At 32.9% G+C, this 26,162-nt stretch overlaps 1 protein-coding gene across 4 annotated transcripts in view; it reads right to left on the reverse strand.

Annotated features, from left to right (window-relative positions):
- LOC131803981 (LIM domain-containing protein A-like) overlaps nucleotides 1-26,162 on the reverse strand; it is a 250,034-nt gene that overhangs the window by 64,966 nt on the left and 158,906 nt on the right. For 2 of the 4 annotated variants that reach the window (XM_059126037.1, XM_059126027.1), the window contains one exon: nucleotides 16,595-16,667. The gene's annotated coding sequence lies outside the window, so the exon portion shown is untranslated. Of the gene's footprint in view, nucleotides 1-11,424; nucleotides 12,199-16,594; nucleotides 16,668-26,162 lie in introns of those variants that run through there. The other 2 variants (XM_059126046.1, XM_059126016.1) reach the window with 1 other exon arrangement.

The raw sequence follows: 26,162 nt of genomic DNA on the forward strand, positions 1-26,162 counted from the left end.
TACATTCGTAATGTTCACTCCACAACCGTGATATTTGGTACCAGGTATTAGATGGAGCACAGGAATAGCTGTTTTAAATTTTATCGAAATCGGTTCAGATTTGGATATAGCTCTCATATATATCTTCATCCGATTTCGGGTTAAATGTGCACAAAATGGTCAATATCAGCCCAAATCACCAGTCTAGAAGCTAATACGTAAAATTTGGAGAAACCCGGTTCAGAGATAGCTATAGTTCGTAAAATGCACGATAGAATTAGATAGATTTTGATTTTGTACCGAATATCTCATAGAGCTCTGAAATGCCCTGTATAAACCTTTTTACGAGAGCTCTACTAAATATGCATAGTGGTGTAGGGTATCATATAGTCGGCCCCGCCCGACTTTTGAGCTTTCCTTACTGGTTTTATATTATTTTATTTATTAGCAATATTTTCGTTGTCAATATCATATGTGTTATGAAATTCTTTTGGAATTTGTGAAATTTTTTAATTATGTTTTTTATGTTGTTGTAATTTCTTAAAGACGGGAGAATATTTCCAACGCGAGAATATTTAAATAACATCAATGAATAGATAAGTTATATAATTCATAAATTATTTATACAGTGAGTGCTTGGTATACGAAGCAAAATAGATTAAAGTAAGTGGTAGGAAAAATATTACATAAAATGGAACGAATTAGTTTAGTTTATTTATTATTATCAGAAAGCTGTCTTTATTCACAATTATTCCTTTTATGGGCCAGAGTTGTTGCAGCAGACCTACCTATATATATATATATATATATATATATATATATATATATATATATATATATATATATATATATATATATATATATATATATATATATATATATATATATATATATATATATATATATATATATATTTCGAAAGTAAAAGATTGTTTTTATATACTTTTCCGAAAATCGTGGATTTTCCGACATTTGTTCAAGAATCTTCTGTCCTTAAATCGTAGATTTTTAAGATTGTTTCTATAAAATTCCGTCTATAAACCTTTAATTCTTAAAAATTAATAAAAAATTATTTGGGTTTGTAAACGAATGAATAGAGGAATTTGCAATGACGGGTTGTCTTGTATGATATATATTTCCTCGTAATCCTTAATATGATAAGTCGTTAATAGGAATATCTTCATTTTTTTCTGCAAAAACACCGACCGGAGAAGATGCCCTCAGTTTAACTCTAACAATTTGTCTGAATCTAAAAAAATTAAAATTATTCACTATTTCATGTCACTGGATTATGAAAAACCTTTGAAAATGCATCTAAATCCCCATAGAAAACTGCAGGTGCAACTACGAAAACAATGGAAAGATGGAATACCATTCAAAATGCATCTTAAGCCCCCATAAAATAACTACTGGTGCAACTACGAAAACAATGGTAAAGAGGAAACTGTTTAACATTCCTGTAAAAGTACTCAATATAAATCGGCCTACTAACCCATGGCCAGAATATAGCTACTTATTTCCTGCATTTAGTAACTCGATTATTAATCAACATTTTTTCTCGGATCTGATATTTAGAACAATACAAACCTGAAATCTTAAATCGCCAGTTACTTCATAACCTTAAAATAAGATTCAAATATAAGGCTATAATAGACTATTGACACCGTGTAAACGTACCGTATATTGTATAATGCAAATCTTTCGTAGCCTATTTTTCTATTTTGTAATTCTCATAAAATTTTGTATCTTCCTAGAAATTTTTGCAAAATTTACTATCTTCCTATTTTCTAAAATGAGGGTTTAATGACGAATGTAACAGAACATAACATTTCCATTTTTTTAAATTTTAAATGTAATTATGAACAAGGTCCGTCCCTCCAAGTTCCACCATTTGAACTTGAATTTGAAATACCAATTTTGAAATAATTTCGTTGAAGAAATTAAGAAGGAGGGGGGTATACGAAGATGTGGATCTAGATAGGCAAGTTTCTGTCGTAGGAAAAGGAATTCCAATTTTTGAAACCATTTCGGCAAAATGTGTGAAACAAATCAGCAAAATATCAAAAATCGGGGGGTACATTTATATGAGTACTATACGAAAAGGTGGTCCTATATAGATAGTTTTCTATCACAAACAATCGTACGTATTGGCATCACCAAATTCTAATTTCAAAATACCGAATAATGCCAGAGCCGTTATATTGGGTGCTGTAAAGGCAATTTTCTCTCTTTATTACGAACTAGAAATTAAGCAATTCCGGTGATAAGTATGTGGGATCTTAAACAAAATTTGAACCTATATGTACAGTTCTCGGCAAGGATCTTTCCTACCTACTAGGAAGGCAAACTGTCAATTTGCAGCAAATTTTGTACAAAAGTGTGACTAAAAACCTCAAAACACCCTTAATCTGCCAGTACAGTTGTATGGTGGCTATAACAAAACTAGACCTATTGGGCCTATTTTCAATACCAACATTTCTACGGACCCAAAATTAATTTAGGTGAAATTTTATCCATAGTAATTTCCATAGACATTGCTAATTCGACTTAGAATCTTATGCTGTTCAAAAATACAACTTTGTGGAGCTTAAAATCTTCTTTTTGAGCAGTTACAAACGGAATGCAAAACTTAATAGTATGGCGAAGCAATAAAAAATGTATATGAAAAAGAAATTTGGAATATTGTTTTTCATTCGCATTAACTTTCGTGTTGTCATACAGAAAAATGCCTATTTTTTAGTGGGATAGATTACGGAATTATCTTTAGAATTTTTAATAAAATTTATAATCAAGAACTCTTACAATCTCAATTAAATTGCTAAACATTCAAATGAAATATTTTCTAATTCTTGCCATAAATTGTAGAAATAAATAAAACAATTCTTACTTATTCACAAACCTGTTTATAGCCGATTAAGCAATACCCGAACCTAAGACTGTCTTGCCATAATCAACAACAGTACTTGATTCTATTTTTGTTTGCTAAATGTTTAAGCGATTATTAACACACAGCCAGATGTGGAATCTATTAACTGGTCATGTTTCATTTAACCCACAATGATCTCGGCTACAGTCAACCAACCATCCATCCATCGGTTTCTCGTAGTCGATGTGATTTTGCAATAAAACCAACATTTATTGTTTTAATTTTATTTATTTTTTTTTTCGTTTTACTTCATAACTTTGAAATTACTTTTGATTTGTTATTAAACATAAATTATTAATGTTCTTTCCTGATTTCTTGTTTATTAGCGGATTTTGTAGAGACCACAAATTCCTCAAAGATTCTTTGAGCTCTTCAAGTATTCTGGGGTTTTTGACAAGTTCTTATTGTGATTTATAATTGCTGAGAGATTTATTCCAAGCTATTTTTAACTTTTATTTGTTTAAGTTATAAAGAATTAGGAGGTTTTTTTCTCTGTGCATTTCAAGTAGTATTTGACGTTAGGTGTGGCAAAGAGTTTGATGGGGATGGATTATGTATGGCTTGTAAAAATAATTCATGAAATTTCATTACTTTTTTGGATTGAAGTCAAATACCTTGTGGTATAAGACAATGCCCCAATGGATGTCATGGAAATAACTGAGACAGGTGAATGCCCTTATGAAGTGTTTAAGGTAACCACAAATTCCATTTTAGAGCCTTTTGCGACACTTTTTGATTTGTCCAGTTGTACAAAGGCTTAGAATTGACTTAAAGTTAAGTTTTAACAACATTTCAAAATAGAATCTGCAGTGGTTTACATATTAAATATGTTATGGGACAAAATAGTACAGCATTGGGAAAAAAATTAAATAAACGTCGGCTACTGTTTTTATACCCTCCACCATAGTATGAAGGGTATATAAAGTTTGTCATTCCGTTTGTAACACCTCGAAATATAAATTTTATACCCCACAAAGGATAAAACCGTCAAGGCGAAAATCATGTAAAATTTGGTATGGTAATGGGGCTTTATAGGTCCACATTTTGGAATAGTCCCCTTGTAACTGTACCGACTGATTTAAGATTTATTGGGTATTTTAGTCGTAATTTTGAACCGAATTTGCTGTAAATTGCCAGCATGTGTTTCCACTATGTAAGAAATATCCTTGCATAGAACTGTCAATATAGGTCTAAATTTTGGTATAGCTCCACATATCTGTACCTCGAGATATTCGATATTTTTATGATCTTTGTATAGGTCCCATATAACGGTAACTCCCCGTATTCGGTATTTTGATGATTTTAGTGACATTATTAAACGGATTTGTGTGCAATTTCGTATTGGAAGCCTATAAGCCAAGTCTTCGTATAGACCTCATATAACAGTGCCTCTCTAAATTCGATATTTTGTTGATTTTAGCGGCATTATTTACCGGGTTTGTTTCAAGTTTGGTATTTGAAGTTCCTAATGGGTACTACGGCCTATGAATGAAAATTGCATATGCAGGTCCGGGTTTTCTTATAGCCCACATATAACTGTACCTCCAGATATTTGGTTTTTGATGATTTGTATCACACTTTTCATCGGAAATATATAAAAAATCGTATTTGAAGTTCCTAATAGGTTCAATAGCCTGTGACAGAAAATAGCATATCCAGGTCCAGGTCTTGGTTTAGCCACCAATATAACAGTATCAACTTATACACCAGATTTTGATGATTTTAGCAACATTGCTTCAAAATTCGAAAATTTGCAGAAAATTGCATATGCAGGTCCAAGGTCTTCGTGTGGCCCCCATATAACAGTACCACCCAATATTCCGAATTTTGTTCATTTTAGCAACATTTTTCACCTAAATTCTTTCAAGTTTCGCATTTGAATATTGTAATGGCTTATGACAAAAATTCCCTATGCAGGTCCACTTTCGCATAGGCCCCAACATAACGGTCACTTCTATATTAGGTATTTTATGATTTGAGCAGTATTTTTCGCCGGATTTTTTTTTTTTTGAAATTTGCTAATTTCTTCCCTATGATGGAGAGTATTAAAAGTTCGGTCCAGCAGAACTTGTTTAGGACTTGTTTATTTTCTTAAAAGCCCTAAAATTTTGAAATATTGCGACTCGAAATTTTCAACTAAATAGTGAAAATCGGAAATTTTTGATTTTTGTCTTTTGGCGCAGACGCTATGCCATTGTACATTATTTAGTATGTTTACGCACTTTTCGTACCTTTAGATTAAAATTTTCTATCTAATATGACTATGCCCCAAAATTATTAAGATTTGTCTGAGCAAAAAGGTATTCTTATATAAATAAATATTTATACATTTTAAATTTCCCATATTTTGACGGATTCCTGGCCAAATTTTCTAGCCAAATTGTTTGTAATTTGATATATTCTTATCGAGTTTCTTCCTCCTATTACTGAGCATTTTGAAGTCCCTAACAACATTTTGTCTTCTGATCTAACCCCCCAAATCTTAATTCTTAAAGCGAAGCATGATAGGTGGTTTTTAGTGCGAATTGAAACTTGTAATACCATCCCTCGTAGCAAATGGAAATTGTGGCGAGTACCTTGAACTTAAAATTTGGCCAATAGTTTTACGATAACATACATTTAAAACTTCAAAACAAACTTTGTTTTCATTACAATGACCTTTGAATGCACATCTATTTTTTTGTCTTCGTAATTTAGTCAAGTCTTAATGGAAACCAAACGCACATTTGCCATTTGTAACCTCTCGTAAAAAAAAAACTGTAGGCATTAGCCAAAGGCAATGGCCAAAGATTTGCGAAAATGGCAGTTAAAGATACACACCTTCACATTTACTCAGAGGAACATAATTCACATCGAGTTTAGATTTGGAGTTCAAATTCAAATTGGATTTTCTTGGGCCATAACAGGTATTCACCTGAACCCATATGCATATAAAATTTATCGGTTATGACGTTATAAAATTAACTTCGATTAACTGTTTATGGCAATAACTATTCTTACGTATTTTGGAATTTGAGCAGATGATTCATTTTATTGCTTGGAATTTGTTTGGGTGGTGGTTATTTATTTTTCTCTTCATTCAGCATCTAAATATAAACCCAACACATTGGGTTGCTTCAGTTTATTTATTTTTTTTCTCAGATTTGCCTTTTCAATTTATTCCACATTGGTGCTGTTGTCGTTTGTCTAGTTTCCTCATTAGTTTTGTTAACAACTTGTTGAATTTCCATTTGTTGTTGAATTTTTTTTAGTTTTGCGTAGAAATTTATTGAGTTTGGGTTTTTTATCTGTTTTACTCTACATATTCGTTGAGAAGAAATCAATTTGTTGTTTATTTCGTGTTTGCATTTAAAACAGTTGCCGTTTTTTTGATTTATTTTTGTGTGTGTGTATGTTTTCGATTCATGAATATTCAATGTTTTTATTGATTTTAAAAATTAAATTTCACATTTCTTCTGATTGGCCTATATTTCTCTCCCTGGAATGGATGAGGGAAATTAACTGCTAATTTGATGTGTAAATTAATCAGTGATGCGAATGTATTTTTACCGCACATTTTTTGTGTGAATATCGCAGTAGTTGGTGTGAGAGTCTCCACATAGTATATGTGTACTAATTGTTAGGTTGTTCTATCGATTTTTTCGAGATCAACGTCACATTAATATAGGAAGATGCAAAATATGGTTTACTATTATTATTGATATAAATATCGGAATAAGCAGCAAATAGTCTAGAGCAAAAGTTTACTTTTAGACATTTTCACTAAGGTCGATTGGATAATATGGTCAAGACACTTAAAATAATTTAAATCGGGGGTATCTTTATATAATGGTTGTACCAAAATGTGGAATTATATTGATAATTTTTTGTAAATAGCGATTCCACATAATAAGAGCTCAAAATGCCAAAATTTGGCTGAATTAAATGGAAAACATGACAAAAACGCGAAAAATATAGGAAATAAGAGTTATCCTTATAGGTGACTACTTCAAATGTGAATCAATATGGCCAATTTTCTGTACCAATGATTCTGGGTGTAATCAACAGATTTCTATCGATTTTCAAAGCTCTATCTTAAATTTTACAAAATATATCTCAAACTATAGGGGCTCTTTGTAGATTTTCAAAACTATGTAAGGGTTTTGATCAATTCAGACTGGCAATTGTCCAGATAAGAACATTTTCAGCGAAAATATGAGAAAAAAGGCCAAAATTTTCAGAATTCAACATTTTTCAGACAACAACATTTGTTCAGAGACTCAAAATGAAATTTTACATTGATTTTTCTACAAATTCAGACAAAGTACCGCTTTAACCCTAAAATGTGTTTTTAATATATATGAATTCCTGGCGTTAGGGCAGTATTTAAACCAAGGACATCTTCTAGGACTTATAATAGAATTTTATGACAAATAAAAAGGGACCAAAAAGATCCCTTTATTGACTCGCTCGAGGGTTAAAATTTCAAAGTTTTCAAATTTATTCCTTTTTTTATTTTTTGCAATATTGCCGAAGGATCTTTTTAACTAAAATGTATGGACTCCGAGGAATTTTAATCTGAAAAATTCAACCAATGCTTGAAAAAATACTCAGCGGAAAACCGTAACCATCAAACTAATTATTGGTGGAGGGCCAAATTGGATAACTTTTGTGAAAATGTTCCTTTTCGTTCGTATATAAACGTATCAAATGGCAGTAAATTTGAGTAGAAAATTTGATCAATCCATTGTTTAGGCAAAAATCTTCAATATATCGAATATTACGAGATATCATATAAGCAAACACAGATCGAATACAAAAACTGGTTTCTTTGGATACATTTAACTTGAATCCGCTGGGAATAGGAGAGTTTTTGTTACAACAACAAGATACCTTTGCCGATATTAATTGGGACAATGCTCTTCAAAGTGTTTGGATTTTTTGTATGCAGTTGTGAGTATATTTATATAAACTAAAGAAAGTACTCGGCAAGATTAGAAAAAATCGATATTTTACTCTCAAAACGAAAACGAGCAAAGTCTACTAGCTCTTATTCAAGTGGCATGAAACTCGATTTTTTATTCACAAGAGTAAATTACCATGGAAAAAGAGTACAATCGATTTATTTTCTTTTTTTAACTGGCGTACTCTCTCGAAAACAAGAAAGTTTTATTCTTTACTCGAATTCGGTCGAATACTTCGAACCAATATCCTTATATAGTAAAAAAATATCCTTATATAGTAAAAAATAGTAGATCACCATTTTTTAAATTTTTACGAGAAAAAAATCTACCTAATCAGATGGTAAATGTGGGGACTGTAGCAAATACTAGAACCATTTTTTTGCGAGAAAAAAAACCTAACCCAATGAGAACCCGAAATGTCGAATTACAGCTAAATCTGATGAAATTTTACTCTCAATTTACGCCTTTACATTTCGAAAATGGGTCTCAGTTTCAGGACGGGTAGTAATTTTGAATGGTGGTAATAGTTAATCTAACAAAAAAATTAAATTTTTTCCGCTAAATATAATACCAACGCCAGGAAATTAACCATATTTGGCACGGGGAACCCACCATGTACTTGCCCCAGATTTAAAATATTATTGTGATCAAGAACATGTATACTTTATGGAAGAGTTATGGAAGAGTTATAAATGAAATGAAAATTTTTTTATACTCTTTACTTTATGATCGACTTATGCAAGGTGGGGCCCTTGAGTGTCCCATCTGAAATGGTTATTTTTCATATATTTTTTATACATTTTACAATTTTTTTGGACGCACAAAGAATACTCCCCCAATTTTTTTAAATGTATTTCTGTTTAGGTAACTTAAAAAATTAAATTAATATTTGTAAAATTAGTAGTTATTTTGAGAACTTCAAATAGAAATTTAATTTGCCTACCAACTTTATGTTTTGGTTGTCTATTATTTGATACTACGGAAGGGGGTGTCCGATTCGGTCCAAATCTTTCTGCCAAATTAAATAGAGTTTGGAGATGGGCAATACCTTTCCACTATTTTTAGTACATCCCTTACAAATGTTAAAAATTTTATGATGTAATTCAGTCAGCGCGAAAATAAATAATATTGAACCACTCCTTCTAGTATCTACCTCACAAAAGGGGAACATTTTGAACAAACATAACTATCGATACATGAAATCAATACTCGATGTTTTGATTACAAATCGTAATATTGTGGACTATGTTAGAGCAGGGGTGAAAAATGAATACAATGGTCAAAAAAAAAAAAAAATAAATAAATAAATAAATTAATTAATTTAAATCATATCGGGTGATCGGAGTAACCACATCGTAATATTTATAATATTGACAGTAGTGGACGACTAATTCCTGTACCTTTCCCATAAATCGTTGTGAATTAATCTCCGGCCTTATAATGGAACTAGTGTGGAAATGGAATGTATTGTTACACCTTTTTTGATACCTCCCCCACGAAAGAATAAAGAAAACAGTAAGGAAATGTTAAAAGTCGGCCGACTATATGATACCCCACACCACTATGCATATTTAGAATAGCTCATGTATGTATATTGGGAATTTATGTGAATTATATCATCATCTCCAATTCTGATATCTGGTACCAAATATCATTGTTGTGGAGTGCGTATTATGAATGTGAGGGACTTAAAGACCAAATTGGATGAAACATATATTTGGGAGCTATAGATATATCTGAACCGATTTTCACCAAATTTGCAGTACTTGCTTCTAGGCTGAATTCGTCCATAAGTGCGTAAATTCACTCCAAATCTGAACCGATCTCGATTCAATTTGGCAGAGGTATTTCTGAGCTGTATTTGATATGTTTTATGAATACTATTATTACTCATTTCTGTACCTTCCCCACAAGAGATCCAAAATTTAAATAATTTTCCACGTTCCACTGTTTCGGTTAGAATTTAAAAAAATTATAAAAAAAAAACTCAAACATATGTCTCATATAAAATTAATCGATTTTTCGATGTAGGCCAAACTTATTCTGTGATAAAATATTTTTTTAAATTAAGGTCAGGAGAGATCATGAAAAATATTAGTTCACTACTTCTCGTACTTCGCCCTAAAGGTAATTTTCACTGGGCATACAGAGAACCTTAACTATTCAAATGTTTGGAATATTTACCAAAACTTTCTTTAGGTATTAGTACAATACAAAAATCAAAAAAGGAACGCACTCATAGAAACAACTGTCTCTAAAAAGATTTTGTTTCGCGTAGCCTTATAAAAGCGTTTGTAGACATCCATAACAATTTTAATCTCCGGTTTGATGATCTTATTCATGTTGCAATCAAAATATATCATATATTCTTTTAAGGAATAAAAATATTAAATATTATGTTTATAGGTCCTTAGGTCTAAAGAGTTCTTGTTCTGGTCATCCCAGCCATAGGTTTTAAGGTATGGGTGCATTTTAAAAGATAAAATCAATCCGGAAAATTATTGGATATTTGTAAGGCACCAACACAATTTTAGTCTTTGGTTTTTTGATGACGGATAACCTTGTTGTCCGATTTGATTTCTTTAAGTATCTTTAAAAGAATTAAATGATTTGCATTTTTAACGTCCAGGAATAAATTTTTGTTGGTGTACCCTTTTCAAAATCAATAGATTAACAACTGATATTTAATTAGAATTTTATATATTGTTTAAACAAATTGTGAAACATAGGTTGGGCTAAATTTAAATCACTAAACTCACGTAATTTTCAAGTGGTAATAACAACTTGCATTGGCAGTTTTCATTACACGATGCAAAATTTATGCAATAATAGTATAATGTTGAAGAAAATAACTTTTAAATATCACTATGAATTTAGTTTAGCTTCATTTATAATAATGCCACATGTTAATAATAGCAGTGTTGAACATATTTGTATTTCAAGCTTTTGTTTTTATTTTTGTTTTGCTTCTTTTAAATTCTGTAAAGAGTGAGACAAATTTCCGCTTTATTAAATGATTTGAAATTTTTTACATGGTAAGAACACAATAAAAATGTTGCACATTTTTGCATTTATTCAATTTTATATATTTTTTATTTCTTTTTTGAAAAAGTGATGTGTAATTAGTTTACTTGCAGCCAGAAATAGGCTCGAGATTAATTATTTATTGAATGTTGTTTATATCTCTTTGCATTTGGAGACTGAGAGAATTAAACGCGTTTGTTTCTTAAGTCTTTTGTTTGTTTTTCACAGCATTTACTTCTGATAACTTGTTATTGGCTTTATTTTCAACTCGGTTATAATTTTCAATAAACTTGATTGTGATTTTAAAACATTTGCATGGTTTGTTGATAACTTTCTTCTTTTGTTAAATATATATAGAATATATATTCTACATAAATATATATTTATAGTTTTTTTAATATTTTGTTTATTTTATTCATTTTTTAAAATTTGCACATAGTGTATAAGAATTTTTTCTTTATTTTTTGTGTGTGTTGATTTCAAATTTCATTTGAATTTTCTTTTTGCTTTATGGAAAATCTATTTTAATTTTTCGATTTTTTCTTCACTCACTTTAATGCCTTACACACTTGGTTGGCTCAGACTCAAGACTTGTCGACTTTTAATTTTTTTCTTCTTGTTATAATTCGCTTGACACTCTTTAAATTCTTTTACACAAAATTTCCGTCCGGTTTTTTCAGTTACCGCAACCGCAATGAATGCTTTAATACACATTAATAAAATGGATTCTGAGTGAAGACTAAACCGACAGAACGAACCACTGCTGGCATTAGTGTGGCTGGCTGGCAGACAGAAAAAAGTATTAACATTTTTCACTCGTTGTCTTCTGCTTCTGATTCTTCTTCGTCGTCGTGATGTTGTCGTCGAAGTCGCCGCCAATGTCGGTTGGTTGCCTGCGAGCAGCGACAACAACGGTGACGACAACAATAACATATAACACAAGCAAATTAAGGTGGTGAGAGAGGATGGGGGGGGGGAGGCTTTTTGTTGTTATTTTAGTTCTGATGATGGTTAGCTGTGATGAAGACGATAATGATGATGTTTGATTCTTGGGTATTCTATACAAGAAAGATTAACTTTATGAAACGCACAGCACTTGTGTTAAGGACTCACTCACATATAAACACGTTCAAAAGAAACGGCAATACCGAACTACCACAAGCATTACCAACGATAATATTTGATTGCTTTACATTTGATGACGACAATAACAAAGCGATGACGTCGAATTAATCCAAAAAAAAAGTAAAACAAAAAACCGTCAAGCAAAACAAACGTTTATACGCTCAACGGACCGAGTGTCGCTCGCTGTCGAAGTGAACCAAGTAAAACACAAAATTACAATGCCGATAGCAAAAGAATCAATGAAGCTTAACCACCAAGCTAACATTCGATCAATACTCGCGTTCGCTCGCATGGTCTCCAAACATACACACATACCCAGCTTGTTGTGCTCGGTGACAACGACGACGACGCCGTGACCGAGAGAAGCCCTGCGTTGCGCCACTGCTCAGGAATGTCAAGTGATGTCGTTTTCATTTCATTTATGATTATATCTAGCCATAGGCTTTGCTGGCCAGATCCAGCAGACACATGGCTGGCTTTGTTGTGTGTACGTTCGTGCCTCTGTTGTTGGTTGGCTAAAAGTCGTCAAACTTTTTTTGTGTGGTTTTTGGTTTTTTTGCTCTCTGTAAAACTGCTATGCGCATGCTCAGCAGCAGCGACGTTTAGCTTCACTGCCTGCCAATTCTTACTCTCTTGGTTGGGGCACTCTCTCTCTCTCTCACACGCTCTGTTAAATGTTGTTAACAGTCTACTGTTAACAAAACCAGTCTTTTGTCATAAATTTTTTTCTGGTCTTGTCTTGTGTTTTGGTTTTGTTGTTATTGTTTGTTGTCTTTATAGTTTTCTTCTCCCCCATTAAGTCTTGCATGGTCTTTTTTTCCAGTCGTCAGTCAGTTTATTGCAATGTCGTTGCTATTGTTCTTGTTGTAGTTGCTGTTGTTGTTATTTCTCGGTTTTGTTTTGAGCTTGAATTTCTAAGCAAATGTTTGATTTGGTCGATAAAAATCTTAATATTTCATTTAACACTGCTGCTGCTGCTGCTGTAGTGGCTGCTTTCTTTTAAGCATCTGATATGGATGCGCATATGCACAAACTCACACACACACACGCACACATGAAAAATCTTCCTCAATAGCAGACTACCTATTTGTTTTTTGGTTTGATCCAAATTGTTAACTCATTCTTGAAATTTCCATTTAATTGTAGTTTTTTGTTTGTCCAGAATCAGAGCTTCTCAAATTGAGGGTCGGTCGTTTAGGGGACCGATATAGGCATATTATGAGCGTATTAATGTTTAAAGGTGTTATGATCAGTGTGGAGATGACATCGTTTCTAATGAATACTAATTAGCATTCAGATCTAAATATTTAACAAAGCAAATATCCATGAAAATAGATTAGATTAGAGTAGGTCTCCATAAAACATATGGCGTAAATTTTAGTTGTAGAACTAACAACTTTAGTGTGATTAGAAAATAAATTTGGGATGTTATTTAGTTTGAAATAATTTTTCTGAAAATACGATTAAAAAAGATATACAATTGGTAGTGATATATAACAAATACCAATCAAGTTTTAAAAGTGCATATGATGAATGATTAGGAGACGGGGAAAAAGAAAACTTTCATTCCACAAAGTTATAAGAATTTCGGTTAACATAACTAAAATTCATTCGATACGCGTAATTGGGTTCTATATCAAAACCTTAACAAATTTAAAATGCAATGGTGAAATATGCAAGATTTTAAGATTCTAACTTCAACCATTTCAATTTTTTTTAAATATTTTCAAACTTACCCAAATCAATGCATTAAAATAGGTGTATTCCATGAAAAAATATAGAGACCGAAACATAGATATATAGAGAATAGATTCAGGCATTCCAGAGACATCATATGAATACAGAGAATTCTTAAGCCACTCGTCCGACAGCTCTTAAAATTATTCAAGTGACAGCTCATTATAGTGTTTACAAGCGTAAAAAACATTCCATTCCATTAATTTCTATATATTTGGCTGGAAAACTGCAAGTGGCTATCGCTAGAGCACTCCGTGATTTAAATGTGAATAAATCTTTTGTGTCTCCTACCACCGCTCGTTACCGTGATACTGGTAGCGTAGCAAGACGTCAAGGAAGTGGACGGATGAAAACAGCAACATCAGCAGAAATGGTTCGAAATGTAAAGAAGCCACTTGATCGAAACCCGCGCCGCAGTAGCCAAAAAATGGCTCGTGAGCTGAACATATCGCAATATTCCATTCGGCAAATATTGAAAAATGAGCTCGGAGTAAAGCCATTGAAATTCCAAAAAGTGCAAGAACATACACCGCAACAGAAAGAAAATAGACTCAAAAGAGCTAAAGAGTTGCTTCGAATAAATGCTGAATGTTATCGCGAAAATATTCTGGAGGGTGTATTAAAGCCTTTGGCACGCAAACATTGTTGCCGCAGACCTTGGACATTCCAACAGGACTCAGCACCATCGCACTCAGCACGCATCCCCCAAGAATGGTTATAAAATGAAGTTCCTTGCTTCATTTCCAGCTTTGGGAATGGGCCAAAATGCCGCAGAGCAACATACGGGCAGCGTGTGACGATTTCTTTGGTAGTTTGAAGCCCATAATTCGTGCCAATGGGGACCAATTCGAACAAATTTAAACTTATTCTAAAATTTGATGCTATTTCCGACATCTTTTGCTTTCATTTAATAAAATTAAAAAAAAAAAAAATGCGAAAAATTATGGCGTTTGGCTTTGTTGCTATCCCACCCTGTATATATGACGGTTATACTTATTTTGAAAATTAAATTCGTGTTTTATATACTAAAAGAGTATGTTATATGTTTATGGTTTCGACTGTTAATTTTCGGTTTATTAAAACTTTTTCTATTCTCAACAATTTTGCAGTTTTTTGGTCCATTTCAACCCCTAAATATATGGCGATCATCTCCCAAAAGAGTAGGCTTCTATTCTGACCCTCTTCTTATCCCCATGCAAAATTTCGTTAGGTTTTTTTTGTTAGCTGTAGAAATATTACCAAATGTTTAACTCAAAATGAAAATATGCCAAAAATTTAACAAAATTGAAAAAATATGAGAAAATGTTACAAAATCAATATTTTCATCTTTAGAGAGATATTTTTATGCGATTTTTTTAGACGTTTTTTCTTTCCTGCCAAGAAGCCATTCTGAATCAATGAGAACTGTCGAAATCAGTTCAGCCGTTCTCGATATATAAGAGATCTTTCAAGCATATCTTCTTTGATAGAAATAAGTTTCATATCGCACAAATTTTGCTATATATCCGATTTGTTGGATGTTAACATCAATGTAAAGATCAGGAGTAACCTTGTCATGGCTTTGTGATGTTGCGGGGATTTAAAATATTCGCGGTTTAATGAAAAATTTTGAATTTTTTAACACAAAAGGTGTGGTCTATTTTACCAGCTAAATATTATCCGATGACCACCCAAATTGGTAGGCTTCTTCCCCGCCCTAAACTCTACCTACATGCCAAATTCCGTCGATTGGTCTATAATTGCGACCTGTATAGCTACTGCAAAATCCGACATTTCTCAGTATTTGGTCCATTTCAACTCCTAAACATTTGGCGATCATCTCCAAAAGAAATAGGCTTCTATTCTGACCCTAACCCCACCTTCGTGCAAAATTTCGTTAGGATGGAACCATAATTGCGACCTGTAGCGTGATTACAAATTAACATGGACAGACGGACAGACGGACGGACGGACATACATAGCTAGATCGACTCAGCTCGGCGACCTAGGAAGATCCATATATACTTTCCTATATGGGAAACCAATATTTCGAAGTGTTACATAATTTCTGGTCCAATCAAACTTATAATACCCCCAACACATAGTATTGTAGGGTATAAAAAGTATCCCAGCCCAAAATATTCACGTGAAATGACAACATTTGGGAATCTCTGCCAACTGAAGATAGAAGACATATTTAAGACATTTTTACGACCTCTGCTTCGTTTGGAGTTTATTAAAAGGTATCATCGCTTTATATTTGACTTTATTTTAATCAGTCCATTTATGGCCGTTGAATATTCCCAGCTCTTGTGTCGCACTCGCCAACTTCTCTAAATTCAAACAATCCCGTTTTGGTGGCGGTTTTTAATTGCCTGAAAAGTGAAATGATTTCATTTCATTTCGTTTCGTTTAATTTCTATTCTTATCTTTCGCACTTAGTCAGTTGACTTGGCTGACGAGGTGGATGATGCCCAAAAAGTAGAATATTTAATCACAGCTCTCGACTTCTCTTTACGACTAGGGGAGGAATAATAAGCAAACAGTCTTTGATTTCGATTCTGTAACCGATGTCTGTGGCCGTGGTGCCGGCAGAAGTTACAGCCACAATCTGGTGGCAGATTGTATTTAATTTAGTTTTGAATTTTTTCTTCTTCTTCTTTTTCTACTTCTTAGAATAATTGTGGGTTTCGTCAATATAATTGTTATTTTTCTCACCGAATTCATTTCACGGCAAATTGCGGGTTGCATTACATTAACATGGGTGAGAACTTCTTGTTGGTTTTTCTTTTATGTAATATTTTTGTGTTTCTGTATTTGTTGTTGTTTTTGCTGTTGTTTGTGGTGTATCGAAATGAACATTAAATTCTTGAATTCTTACCTTGTGGTAGCTAACCGTGTTGAGATATTTCTTCTGGTTTTTTTTTTGTTGTTACTTGTTAGGTAAAACAATGCTGCAAAGAGAAAGAGGAAGGTGGGGAATAAATGATAAGTATAATTAAATTAGTAATTTTAGTTAAAACAAAACATACATAAATATTCAAGCCAATTTTGCTTGAATGCAACGTGACAAAGTGGAGGTAACATTTTCAAAAAATATTTAAATGTTTTTTTTTTTTTCAAGTAAAGTAAAACTTGGCCGTTATAAATATTAAAGGCATCATTAAACTTAAAGCTATAAAGATAAGAAATATTTTGCTCTCATTTGAAATGCTTTTACATTTGGTTTAAAAATATAGTCTCACATATATAAATCTGTTATGTGACTTTATTAAGACCTTGCAGGGAAAGACTGTTCGTTATGTGGGAAAAGTACTGATTCGAAAAAAACACTTTTGCACCCTCGAGAAAATTTTAGAATATGACACAATTTTCAAAATCCAACGTAAGATTACTACGAAAGAGTATTTTTGGCGGGATTAGATTAGAGATGCAAGTTAATATCTCTCATTGTCTTATTTGTTAAAGTACGAAATTTTAGGTTTTTTTTTTAATTTGATAGTTGTGTGGAATATAATATCTTCATTCCAGATCCAAAATCTGGGAAAATATTGGGTAAGAAAATTAAAAAAAAAAGAAAGTGGTTCTATGAAGATCCTCAAAAGTAACTATGGGCCTATCTCGCTTCCTTCTCCCTATGTGGTGTAGGGTATAAAAAAAGGAAAATAAGTTGACACTTTTCGAGAGTTATAGCTATACAAAGTTTTTTTTTTTTTTTTGGGAAAATGTATCTTTCCTTAGTCTTACCTAGTGAAGTGTAACAGTAAAGAATCGATGGATTTTATTCGAATATAAAAAAGGAAATTTCAACTTTTAAGTAACTGACGTATGGAACACGTATTACCTTCGGATTTAAAAGTGATCTAGATATAGCTCTAAGATTTATGACCGTGACAACAGTAGGACTGCCAACAACAAAACTGGAAGAACTCCTCCAATCCATATCTGATTCGGTTAAAAACTGAATACCACCATTCAATTTTGCAAATGTCATGTATCAAAAGACAATTACTCAATGCACATGGCTTTATAACCTCCGATTATTAGCAAATTTATTGTAACACAGATATATTTCGCTGTAACCTGTCAATATGACAAAGATTAAGCTGACGAAATAATTTATTGAGTATCCGGAGGCATACATATATGTTCAAGAATGGCAATCTTGTATTCAAAGTATTTCTCTTAGGTCTTTTGTTTTAGCTTTGCTTTCTTTTGTTGTTGTTGTTGTTGTTGTTGTAAAATCCAAAATGATTAAAAGCTTTTATTGAGGTTATCAGACCACGACAAATTCATTATGGAAATTTTTGGGAAAAGAAATGAGTTCTGTTTTATTTTCACTTGTTCTTTAAGAATTCAATTCTTGACTCATTTACTGGTATTGAGATCATGACCGACAACCCGTTTGTGGTTTCATTCATTTTTCGTTGTTGGCCTGCTCTTGAATGAATGACGTCCGAAATCATTGTAACTAGTTCGAAGAAAAACAAACAAACGAAATGTATTTATATGGTATTCCCAATGAATAAGAACTAAATTTAATTCAAGGTAGTGGTTTACTTTAAAAGTTAAGTAAATTGTATTTCAAACGAAAAAATATGATGAGTGCATTTTTCAAATTAAGTGACTGAATGAGAAGTTTGGTATAACAGTTAATGTTGGGATTCCCAAAATATTTGGAATTTTCTCGGCATCCTTCGGAGTCGGGTTTTTTTGCACCTGCTATTTCATCACAGGAGACTAAAAAATTTATTGTACATAAAAATAAAGTCGTCTTGCAAATAAAACCTTCTGATCAAAACTATACATACATATTGTTCAATGCCCGTGAAACGATACGGAGAGTTATATCAAAAGTATGTTGTCATCCTAGATTTAGTATTGAGTTAAATTTTAAGATGTGAGTAGTTTAAGGACATTGACAGCACTATTTATATTCTATGAAAAATTTAACTTTTCAAAAATTTGACTTATTTGTGGAATATTGCTTATATTCATACAAATGTCACGATTGTCAAGATTCAAATGCGAAACGTGAAAAAATCGGTGAATAATGTAGCTTAAATCATCAAAATACTGAATATAGGGAGGTACCATTATGTGGGGGATATACCAAAACGTGGATCTACATGGCCCATTTTCAATACCAAAAGACCTGCAGAAATAACATACATTTAAGTAAAATTTTCACAGACCTACTTCATTTCGTTCGGAAGCTAGAGTGATTTTCACAGACGGACGGACATCGCTAAATCGACATAGAATTTTATGCTGATCAAGAATATATACCTTGTGGGGTCTAAAAGGTGCACATTTTCAACTGACCTCTTCAGCAAGTAAACACGATCATTTTGTTTGTTTACAAACTGCTGGACAATGAATGTTTTCTTATTATTGCGATTTGTTCAATTCACGAGCCATTTTTCGGCCACTGCGACGGGGGTTTCAATTAAGTCGCTTCTTTACTTTTCGAACCATTTCTGCTGATGTTGCTGTTTTCTTCCATCCACTTCCTTGACGTCGGGCTACGCTAGCAGTATCACTGTAACGAGCGATGTTACGAGACACGAAACATTTATTCACATTTAAATGCTGGAGTGCTCTAACGATAGCCACTTGTTGTCTTCCAGCCAAATATAAGGAAATCACACTATCACGCTTGAATTCCATCACGAATAACTTTTTTCTGGAATATTATCACCAAAATGCTTTAATACGCTTGTAAACAATATAATGAGCTGCCACTGGAATAATTTTAACAGCTGTCGGACGAGTGGCTAAGAAATGACAGCAGTCTGAAGTTGGTTGCAGTTTTTTCATTTCACCCTGTATATAAATTAAATTTACTAGACTTAGAATTTTTTAATTATGAGGGATTGTGTGGGAGATAACAGACCGATATTGGCCATCTGTAGACACAGACACGATAATTTTGATCAATCTGTGTCCTTCTGTACCCTCGAAGAAATCTATATCTATAAAAGAGGAAAATGTTTGTATGTTTGTTTGTAATTTATGGACTCGAAAGTTACTGAATAGATTTTCCAGAAAATTCCCAAGTTTACAACCACATCACCCGAAAGTAACATAGGCTGTATGAATTTTTGAAATTCAACTTGGAACTGGAGATACAGCAACAGAATCGGAGGTACCTCCCTAAAATTTACTTTTTATTTGCAAATATCTATTGATCGATTACAGATACAGTTTCTAAATTTTGAATGCGTAACGGGATTTGGAACAAAAATTAATTTGCTAAATTATATTGAAATCGGTTCAGATTTGGATATAGCTCCCATATATATATTCTTTGATTTCATACGATATGCATGTTCGATTCCAATGAAATTTGGAAATATAAAATTATATTGAAATCGGTTTATATTGAAATTCAGATTTGAATGTGGCTCCCATATATATTTTCGTTAATATGACACTCCAAACACAATATGTATTCTCTATTTTAATGAAAGTGACGGGATTTGATCGGAAAATAAATTTTCTAAAATATATTGAAATTGGTTTAGATTTAGATATACATTTTCGGCCGATTTAACATATTTAATGCCCCAAACACGGTACGTATGTCCGATTTCAGTGAAATTCGGTATGATCGACTAAATAAAAAGAATTAATTTGTCAAATAAAAAAATTTGTCAAATCGGTTCAGATTTGGATATAACACATGTATATTTTCGGCAGATCTTACATATTTGATGCACCCAACGCGATTTGGTATCAAAAAAAAAAAAAAAGAAAAAAATGACAAATTATATTGAAATCGGTTTGGAATTGGATATCTCCAATATGTATTTTCGACCGATTTCGCTTATTTGATGCACTAAACATGATATGTATCTTCGATTACAATGAAATTTCGAATGTGTGGTGGAATTTGGTTACAATAATAAATTTGACAAATTAATTGGAAATCGCTTAAGATTTGGATATAGCTCCCATATATATATTCTCGGGCGATTTCACATATTTGACGCACCAACTTCAATGAAATATAGACGATGTGACGGAATTTGGTCTAAAAATAGATTTTGTCAAATTATATTGAAATCGGTTCAGATTGGGATATGACTTTGCAATGGTATTAGGCAAGGAGTAAAAAACTACAAAACAATTCAATTGAGGATACGATTATTACGGAGAGGTATGTTGCTACCTCAAATTTTCTAATAGCAATAGAAATGTCCCTCATTCTACATTCGTCTTTTTAATATAAACCGTGCTTTTTAAAAGTTTGTGTAAAGTTATCCTAAAATTCCGAAAAGTACGGTCCATATCATTTAATGTTTGAGAATTATTTTATGCAAATGTTGACCGCGAACGTGCCCCAAATGGTCTATCCGCGTAGTTCAATTTTGCCATACTCTTTCCAACATTTCGGCTGGTATTTCACGAATAAATACTTCAATGTTGTTTTTAAATACGTACTCATTTCTAAGACATGAGATTTAACATAGCTTCATAAAGAATAGTATTAAGGCGTTTAATCGCATGATCTTGGCGGTCAATTACTGGTCCTGAATGTGCAATAACATTTTCACCGATCTTGCATTGTTTGTTTATTGCTGGCTGTGTTGCATCGTCTTGTTGATAGTGCTCACCATTCACAGTTACCATACGAATCGCAGCATCTTTGAAGAAGTACGGATCAATGATACCACTAACCCATAAACAGTATCAAACTGTGGCTTTTTCGATCTTCACTCAAAAATTGAGAATTCTGTTCGTTATAGTACACAATGAACAACCAATATAGAAAGGTCAAAAGTCGGGTGGACCAGACCCCAACCCAACCCTACATCACTGTGCATATACAGTAACAAATAAATGTTTATATTGGGGATTTTTGAATGCGTACTATGGCCTTACATCAGTTATAATTTGAATTCAGAAGTAACTAATATATTGAAGGTATATCTAAATCTGAGTCGATTTCCAGCAAACTGAAGAAGGCATTTTCACCTCTCGTACCATATAAGCCATAGAGTGAATCATAGAGCCATAGAGTGAACCATATAAGCCATCGAGAAGGATTATATTAAGAAATATATGTCAGAGAAATATATATATGGAAACCTAGTTCTCATCCAATTTGGGCTGATATTAACCATTTACTGGAAAAAAAACGTGAAATAGGATAAAGATATATATTTCAGATAAATCCAAATCTGAACCTATCTTCTTAAAGTTTTGGCAGATTTAATACCGATTTTTCCAAATTTGACATACTTTCAAGCTCAATTTGATTGCATATGGTAAATTCCATGCTATATGGGCTAATATTACACATTTGGTGCACAAAAAAAAAAAAAAAAAAACAGTAAAGACCGATCTCGATAAAATTTAGCAAAGGTATTTCTGGGCTGCATTTGATATATTTCGATTTCGATCAAATTTGGCATACATTTTTTCGGGCCAAATCGGTTGTATGTGCAAAATTCCATACTATTCGGGCTGATATTACACGTTTGGTGCACAATAAAAAGCAAATCGGACGAAGATGTATGGGAGCTATATCTAAATTTTTACCGATTATCTCCAATTTCAATAGGATTCGTCCTTGGGTCAAACAAATGATTTGTGAAAAATTTCATCTCGATCGCATAATAAATGCGACCTGCATTTTTTTCACAAGAATACATGGACAGACGGACTGACATGCATAAATCAACTCAGAAAGTGATTCTATGGAGATCTTCAAAAGTAACCATGGGTCTATCTCGTTTCCTTTTTCCTGTTACAAACAAATGCACAAAGACATAATACCCTTACCACTATGTGGTGTAGGGTATAAACAGATCTGACGAACATATATATGGAAGCTATAACCAAATCTAATCCGATTATCTCCGCTTTCATTAGGGCCAGTCCTTGGGCCAAACAAATGACCTGGATAAAATTTTATCTAAATCATATTGTAAATGTGACCTGCTTTTTGTTCACAAAAATACAAACAAATGCACAACGACATAATACCCTGACCACAATGTGGTGTAGGTTATACATGTTACAACGTGTAAGTTATGGGCATTTCTTTGCCCAATAGAGGTATGTGAACATATTGGGATAATGTCGAAATGTGTGTGATGTTCCAAGTACACTGGACCGAAGTATTCCACTTCGTCTTATAATAAAAATTGGGATGCTCAAAATTTAAAGAAAATCGGAGGTTTGTGAGTTCTAGGGGGAGGGTGGAGTTTACTAGAACGAGTGGCCCAATAGATAGAAAGATAGAACAGTTGATAGAAATATCAGAATGTGTTCAGTTTAGAATAATTCCGATTCTTATTTCGAGCTTTATACGCGTTTCGGCTACATAAAATGTTAATCATTTGTGGGGGAGATATCAAAAGGAGTGGACCGTTATGTTCCATCATTACCCAGATCTTGTGTTGATAGAAATATTGGGATGTATGAAATTTTAAAATGTTCGGACACTTATTTCACATTTTATATGAGTTATAATTATTCAAAATTTTGACCCCTTTTAAGGGAGGTACTGAAAGGGGTAAGCCGATATTGTTCATTTTCCACCTTATCTAGGAATTTTTGTATAAAAATGGAAGATCCTTTCTAGTTCTATAGAGTGAATTATTTTTTGTCAAAATTTTTATCTCTTATGGGGGTCTTACCAGAAGGAGTAGACCGATCTTGCCCATATCCGAGCTTTTTCTAAGTTTGTTAAAAATATTACGTTTGGACCAAGTCGGATACTCCCTTCGAGGGTTATCGTGCGCACCAGCGAGATGGATGGACACCTCTAGATTGACTCCAAATGTTCTGAGACGGATTTGGTCCAAAGAAACCTAGGGTCTAAAACCATTATTTCGATGAGGCACGTTTTGTCTTAAATATTAGCGAACTTCGCTTGTACCTGTGTTAGTTCTTCGAAGGCACTACATCAGTTCAAACCTTAGTAGCAGCTCTTGCACAAAATTTAACAAATATTTTGAAACAAATTAAGAATCTAAGGTAAGATGCCAAAAATGAGAAAATACATTGTAACGGTAAACTATTTTATTGAAAAAATGTCCAAAAATAATTATACATTTATAAAATGAGACAAAATCGAGTACCAGGTATATTCTCAAACTCGACCATGGTATACATAGATCAGACTTCGGTTAACAGCGAACGTGGAAAGTATTACCCACTGTTTGTATCCTACACCACAAGGTGGTCAGGGTATTATGTCTTTGTGCATTTGTTTGTAACAGGCAAAAGGAAACGAGATAGACCCTATGGTCCTTTTGCTGATCTGCATAGAATCACATTCTGAGTCGATTTTACATGTCCGTCCGTCTGTCTGTCCGTCTGTCCATGTATTTTTGTAAACAAAGTAAAATTCGCATTTATTGCTCGTTCCAGATCAAATTTTGCAAAAATCATCTGTTTTGCTCAAGGACGAACCCTATTGAAATTGGAGATAATCGGTAAAAATTTAGATGTAGCTCCCATATATTTCTTCGTCCGATTTGCCTGTTATCGTGCACCAAACGTATAATATCGAACCGCACATACAACCAAATTTGGCCTGCAAATAAGTATGTCAAATTTGGTGAAGATCGGTTCAGATATAGCTTGGCTCCCATATATATTGTCCATCCGATTTGTTATATTTGTTACCCAAAGCCGTAATATGCACTCCGTAACAACCATAAATTTTATCGAGATCTGTTCAGATTTGGATATAGCTCCCATATATATCTTATCCGATTTCAAATTTATTGTGCCCCAAATGGGTAATACAAGTCCGAATTGAAAAAAATTCATTGGTACCGACCGATTGACGTACCCAAACTCAAGTACCAAATTATGTTCGAAATACCTTGAAGGAGTATGTGCTGTTTTGTGGGACTATATGAAAACGTAAAGCAATATTTCCAGTTTATATTCCATAATTGTTGCGGAGACAACCCCATTTAGGAGAAAAGCCCCATATAACTGTATCGCGTATTTTATGATATTTTGAAGACTTTGATTGCATTCTCAAACCGATTGCATTTTCGAGTTGGAAACAAAAGAAGAAGCCATTTGGCCTCTAAAAGTTCAGGCTGGTCGAAACTAACGCTTTATCTTCTGTTACAAGAAGATATTCATAATGTCAATGTACTATTTGTTCTTATACACTTGCAAAATTCAACATTCTTACCAATGTCGGTGAAATTATAAAATTTAAAAGAAGTCTAACAACTCGCTTTATATCGAAGTTAAAATTATATTTTTTTCTCCGCAAGAAATTACGAAATTGTAAAAAAGTTACTTGAAGATTTCAGATTTCTATTTAAACAATTAAATTTGTAATATATTTCAGTTATTGTCTCGAAATTATTTCATCATCCATAATAAGATATCAAAGAGAAAGAAATTAAAAAAAAAACAAACAAACAGTACGCAGATATATCAAAAACCTCATAAAAATGTCACATAATAACCTCAGAGAAAATCTATGGCTCTGTCAGCAGAAAAGAAGAAGAAGAAGACGACGAAAATAAAGTCAGTAGCCATAAAACCCAAGATGATGACTTTAATATTCTGAAAACTGAACTGTTTTTTGTTGTTTTTGTTTTTGATAATAAATCTTTGGAATTAAGTCAAGAAAATTTAAATAATGGCTACCGTTTATGTCAGCTTTGCTATTGTTGTTGGCTGTTTGGTTTTTATGACAAGTGGCCAATTAACACGTGCGTCGTCGAGGGGTCAATAAAACCGTTGGATTTTGTTTTTAGCACTTTAACCCACTTCCGATGCGGAAAGCACGTAAACGCTCAAACAACGGTTTATTATGCAGTTTGCAGAGTGTTATTTGTATACCCTCTACTATAGTATGGAGGGAATATTAAATTTTTCATTCCGTTTGAATGTATGTGGAGGTCCAGGTCTTCTTATAGCCCCCATATAACGGTACCTCCCCATATTCGTTTTTTGAAGATCTTAGCGACATTATTCACAGGACTTGTTTCAAATTTTGTATTAGAATTTTGTAATGGATACTACAGCCTAAGACAGCAAATTGTCTGTGCAGGTCCACGTCTTCGTATAGCCCCCATACAACGGTACCTCCCTATATTTGATATTTTGTTGATTTTAGCGACATTATTCACCGGAATCGTTTAAAATTTGGTATTAGAAGTTCGTAATAGATACTACAACCTAAGACAGAGAGTTGTCGGTGCAGGTCCATGTCTTCGTATAGCCTCCATATAACGGTACCTCCCGATATTTGATATTTTGTTGATTTTAGCGACATTATTCACCGGAATTGTTTCAAATTTGGTATTTGATGTTTGTAATGGATACTACAGCCTAAGACAGAAAATTGTCTGTGCAGGTCCACGTCTTCGTCTAGTCACCATATAGCAGCACCTCCCGATATTTGATATTTTGATGATATTAGCAACAATTTTCACCGGAATTGTTTCAAATTTGGT

The sequence above is a fragment of the Musca domestica genome, unplaced genomic scaffold (assembly GCF_030504385.1).
Source record: "Musca domestica strain aabys unplaced genomic scaffold, Musca_domestica.polishedcontigs.V.1.1 10, whole genome shotgun sequence".
Taxonomy (NCBI): domain Eukaryota; kingdom Metazoa; phylum Arthropoda; class Insecta; order Diptera; family Muscidae; genus Musca; species Musca domestica.